This window comes from Olea europaea, unplaced genomic scaffold (genome assembly GCF_002742605.1).
Source record: "Olea europaea var. sylvestris unplaced genomic scaffold, O_europaea_v1 scaffold119, whole genome shotgun sequence".
NCBI lineage: Eukaryota > Viridiplantae > Streptophyta > Magnoliopsida > Lamiales > Oleaceae > Olea > Olea europaea.
In genome coordinates this window covers 452426-458472 of record NW_019229312.1, presented here as the reverse complement: position 1 = coordinate 458472, position 6047 = coordinate 452426, and positions in this window count along the sequence as shown.

The following is a 6047-nucleotide window of genomic DNA, read 5'->3' as shown; positions in this document are numbered from 1 at the left end:
ATTATGTTACTTATTTATTTAATTTTTATAATTGTCTTTTATTTAAATAATTTAATAATTGAATATTATCTTTAATTAACAATTTTGTGTTGTTCCTTTTTTTTTTATGAAATAATCTTTAATTTTTTTTTCAAATTTATTTTAATAATATAAATATTCTTTACATTTTTTAAAAATGTATTTAATTTGAAATTTTTTATTTGTAAATATATTTTCCAAATGATTACAAGATTAATTTTCTTTATAATTAATTTATTTTAATTTGATTAAATAATAATTATGTTATTTATTTATTTAATTTTTATAATTGCCTTTTTTATATAATTTAATAATTGAATAGATAATTTTGTTCGAAATTAACAATTCTTTTTTTTCCTTTTATTGTTCTTTTACCTTTGATTTTGTTTCGAATTTATTTAAATAATATTTATATTCTTTAATTTTTTTGAAAATGTATTTAATTTGATTTTTTTTAAATATATTTTCCAAATGTTATATTTGTGATTAATTTTCTTTATAACTAATTTATTTTAATGCGTATTGTATGGTAGTTAGAATTCGGTTCCCTTGATTTTGTGAGATTATGTTTTCTTTTGTTAGTTGTTGTTCAATGCTCTAACATTTGAATTTTTTCAGGATAGAGTATCATTTAGATGGGGAGTTGAGACGGATGGCGGGGAATGCTACTTGGAACAATAGTTTTGAGAGTTTTACTGCTGCGTTGGAGCTGCTCGATGATCAGCATAGAGATATGCTACGACAGTCCTTCTTATGGCCACTGTACCAGTTACGAGAGGTGCAGTACTCAAGACAGATCATCGATGCACTTCTATGTCGGCTTCTAAGGTCAATCGACGGCGATTCCCTCCAGTTCGACCTCGGGGGCAAGGTCGTCAGTTTCTCGACGTTTGAGTTTACATTGATCACTGGACTGAGGATTACGGGCGGCGATACAGCCATTGAGGAACGCAATAGGCTGTACGAGACATATTTCCAGGAACATGGGTCGTTGCTTCTACCCGACTTGATGGTCGCGATCGGGGGGTGTGACCAGATGCTAGATAGATTGAAGTTTGGGCTGGTCTACATCCTCGAGAGTGTGATGAGGTGTCGTCACAAGAAGACAGCCATCGATATTTTTCATTTGCAAATTGTTGACAACATCAATGCGTTCAACAACTATCCATGGGGCTGGAGATGCTACAAAGACACTGTACATGTCTTCACCAGAGCACACTCGAGGCCCAGGGGGTTGATGCGTAAATACGATATATATGGATTGCTCTTAGCGGTGCAGGTAAATGTTTAATATAATCAAAGTTAAAGTTTCAGTATATTACATTTGTGCATAATAAGTGTATGTGTTACAGATTTGGGTGTATGAGACAATCCCTGTACTAGGGGCCCACTTTGCACAGCGAGTGGAAATACGCTGCCTTCGGATGCATCATTGGAGATCATCGCGAGCGGAGGAATGTCCCACTGAGAAGCAGTTATAGGCCTTCCTCGACGATCCTCAGGTAAGTATTATGCATTTGTGATTTATATTATACGTAGTTTAAAATTTTGTTTACATGATCGTTAAGTAGTTGAAATGTCAATATGTCAACTTGAAGTCATACCTGAGTTGACGCCGTCGATGGAAGAGGAGGCTCAGGGTCTTGTGCGGGATTTAGGCGTTTCGCACTCCCCAGAGGAGGAGATGTCTGATTCGAGCTTGGACCGAGATTAGGTATGTGAATGAAATATAATTTATTGAATATCGTTGGCATATAAATTTATTGAATAATTTTTAATTTTATTTATGTAGGAGGGTGGTCCAGCTGATCGACGATCACCTCCGCCGAGGGTATCGCCGCCACCATTGGCATCACCTCCACAGAGAGTATCGTTCCCGCCATTGGCATCACCTCCATCGAGGGCATCATCGCTGCCAGTGGCATCACCTCTGCCAGGGCCATCGCCGCCGCCATTGGCATCACCTCCGTCCAGACACCTTCCCCGTGTGTTTCCAGGGCACAGTGATGATTTGTATGCTTGTTTGACTGGATTTATAGTGGAGGAGGTCGGTGCGCTACGACGAGATTTGACGGAGAGGGTCGATGATCTGGGATGAGAGTTGACAGGGAGGGTCGACGATCTGGCAGAGAAGGTCGATTATCTGAAAGGGAGGGTCGACGATATGGGACGAGAGTTGACAGGGAGGGTTGACAATCTATCCCATGATGTTGGAATACTAGAGTCTTCCGTTGTCGACCTTCAGGATACAGTAGCGGCGCTTAGAGGAGATTTAGCCGACAGACGATGGGGGGGACAGAGGGGATGGCGGAGATCATGATCGAGAGGGTGATAGAGATGGTGATGGAGAGGGGGGTCACCCACATTTTTGGAGTGATGATATATTGGAGTCATTGTGGTTGTCTATGGAGGGGGTGACCCCGATGGGGATGGAAGAGGGGACTACGGAAGGGGTGGTCCCGACGGGAGGGGGGAGGAGGTGGCGACGGAGGGAGAGGCCCCGACGGGAGGGGCGGAGGAGGTAGCGACAGAGGGGGAGGCCCCGAAAGGAGGGGCGGAGGAGGTGGTGACGGAGGGAGAGGCCCCGACGGGAAGGGCGAAGGTGGTGGCGACGTAGAGGAGGCCCTGATGGGAAGGGCGAAGGAGGTGGCCCCAAAGGTCGAGAGGACGCCCGGCGTGATTGAGGGGAAGAGACATGCTGTTGACAAGATGGAGTAGGTGGTCGTCAAGAGGTTGAGAGTGTCGTCACAGTATGTTGTTTCCCCCTTCACGGCTGAGGTCAAGAGAAGGACGTTCATCGATGGGACGTACCCAAACTTATTCAGAGAGGTAGACAATGCCAAGTAGAAAGCGTTCGAGACAGAGTAGAGGAGAATTATCCCCGAATAAGTATTGTATGATTTTAATAAAGCACTGTACGCTAACTCGTCTATGCTTATTTTAACATTTCCCTCTTTTTTACAGAGTTAGCCGCACGATAGGTCAAAGGACGGTCTCAGACCCTTACAAGTGGTTCCACGATATCACCACTGCGGGAGCTTGGCTCGCTGACAATGTAAGTGAACTATTCATTTTGTGTATTTTATGTCTACGTCACCTTGTGTTTATTAAATGAATAACTCATACTTTTTTGGTGTTTCCTGTTGCAGTACATTGACCTGGCCATGGACTTGCTGCAAGACCGAGCTCAATGACATCCAAAATCATTTGATGTCCATGGTCGAGTCATATTAAACACCAAGTTCCTGCGTGCCGTTACCATAGAGTATCAGTCGATCGACCTTATGGATAACGAGTACACGATGCCAGAATATATGCTCGAGTGGGTGATAGAACTGTCATCGAGTGTCGGGGAAAAATCATGGGAGGGTTGTACACATATGTACATTCCAGCGTGCATCAATAAACACTATGTTACGCTAGAGATCATTTTTGCTGACTCGACTATATATGTGTACGACCCAGATCATTCATGTTTGACACAAGGCCAGTTGGAGCAAAACCTGGAGTCTGTGGCTGTAATTGTTCCTATGATGGCCAGACGAGCAGGGATTAATGTACAGGACAGATTGCGGATTGTTTGGAACACAAAGATAGCACGACAGTCCGTAAGGTAAGTGTTTGAATTTTGTTGTTTTCATCTTTCAGATTTAGTTTTTAGTTATACAGTATTGAACTGATTCATTCTTGTTCAATTGTAGTGGCGACTGCGGCATATTTGCCATTAAGTACGCTAAATTTTTAAGTATAGGATATAAGGTTGATGGAATCAACCAGTCGTGGATACAGAACTGGAGAAAGAAGCTTGCATGTGATTTGTTTGAATTTAATGCTGACCCGTAAATTTGTATTAAATATATGTAATATTTCAATTGTAAATTTAATTATTTTTTGTGATTATGAAATAATTGTAAATTTGTGTTCAATGTATATAACATTCACATTGAAAATTTAATTATATTTTTTGTAAGTTGATTTTTGTTATTTTACACGTATGCCGAGTATGGAACTATTTTTTTTTATATGAATCATTATAAATACCATTTATCAAGAATAAATATTGAACATTGAAGATTTATAAAGAACAAATATTGAACAGTGTAAAGTAAAAGGAAATATTATTCATTTAACGTACCTGTCTAATCGTCATTTAGGGGAATTTGACTGGTACAAAATTACCGAGTATGTCCTACGCACCTACGCGTCGAGGAAACTCTCCGGTAGATGGTATTCTAGATGTACTTGGACGTCCAGGACCATGCGGTTCAACTGTTGGTGACAACAAATTATGAAATGGGAGAATGTGCTCGGGAACTTCCCACTCGGCTTCATTCGACAGAGGAAATATAGTCTCAGCATATGCTGTTCTCCAAAACTCAATCGTATAATATAAAGAGCATAACGTTCTCCCAGCAAAGTCTCGATACATGGCCACTGTAACTGCATGCTCACATGGAAAACTCTCCAACTGAAATCTCGTACAAGTGCATGTGTTATCAGTCAAGTCCACCATATATGCCGTATTACGTGCACATTGCACGGAGAAGCGAAACTCATCTAGTGCTTCCACATTCAACTTCTATAATGCCCCGACCCTTAGTGGACCGGAACGCTACTTACTTTACTTAGCTTAACCGGTGGTTTAGTAACAAGTGTATACGTTTTAGCGGAAGCTTACATCTTCAGATAATAATTTAAATAGCAATACTTCAAATACTTTAAAGAAAAACACTAAATCATTTTTCAAAACAACAAAATGTAATTTATTTGAAGAAAACATAACTTATTCTCGCATTCTGCGTTATTCAAAACTTTAAAGAAATAACATTGGAAAACATTTCATAAAATATAAATCCAAATCACTTATTCACCGGATTTCCGTGGGCTCGTTGCATCACTTTCCATCTTCTCCTCCATCCATGCCCGAGGTAGAATTCCTTCAATCTGTAGATATGGGATTAAACCCGTGAGTTGAAAAACTCAATAGGTGTTATAGGTGCATTCATGATCAAGCTATACATTTTAAAACATTAACTTTATAACTTTTCATAAATGCCGTACCCGGAGACACCATTTGACATGAAGGGGTATGTCGTACTCAAGGGCACCATTTGACATACGAACATTTCTTCAACATAGAGGGGTATGCCGGACCGGAGTACCATTTGACATACAAACATTAACATAAATCGAAACTTAGAACTTAACACGATTACACACATTGCACCTCTACCTACCTTGATTGATGCTTTTGAAACTTTGAAAACTTGGATTGAAAACTTCGATGAAACTTGGATGTTGAAAGAAGTACACTCCTTGAATGTTTGAAAACCGTTGAGAATTGATACTTGAAAATACTTCTTAAATTTCTAGGAAAAATAGTTTTCCTCCCTCTCCTTTTCTCTCTTGGAAACTCTTTCTTTAGTATGTAAAAGCTCTTACTTTTGGTGTGAGAAAAAATGAGTGAAATGAGTTCTCTATTTATAGGTAAATATTCCATAACTTAAAGCAAATGAAGGGTCAAATTTCATTTAAGAGAGAAAACATGGGTGTCATTTAAGTTTGAGGTTAAATGCTTCAATTTAGTGGGTTTTTTATTGCCAAAAACATGGGTGGCCCTTTGAGAAAATAATTGATAAAAATAAATATTTAAATTCTAGAGAAAAACGAGAATTTTCATTTCAGGCAATTTCGGTCGACCGGTTGTAATCCGGTTGACACTACACAGCCTTCAGTGTTTCTATCATAACTTCTTCTCCCGATATCCGATTGAGATAATTCAAAGTGCGTTGGAAAGTAACTCAAAGAGCTACAACTTTTATTTAGATATCATTTTCCAAATCGAATGTTTCCTAAGTCGAAAATGGGTCTCAAATGAGACTAAAATCTGAAGTATACTTTAGTCATCCAATATTCATGTCTTAGTGCCACTAAGGTGTCTAGAATTATTTGGGGTTCTACATCCCCCACACCTTAATTAAAATTTCGTCCTCGAAATTTACCTTCTGATTGGGCGAATAGTGTTGGAT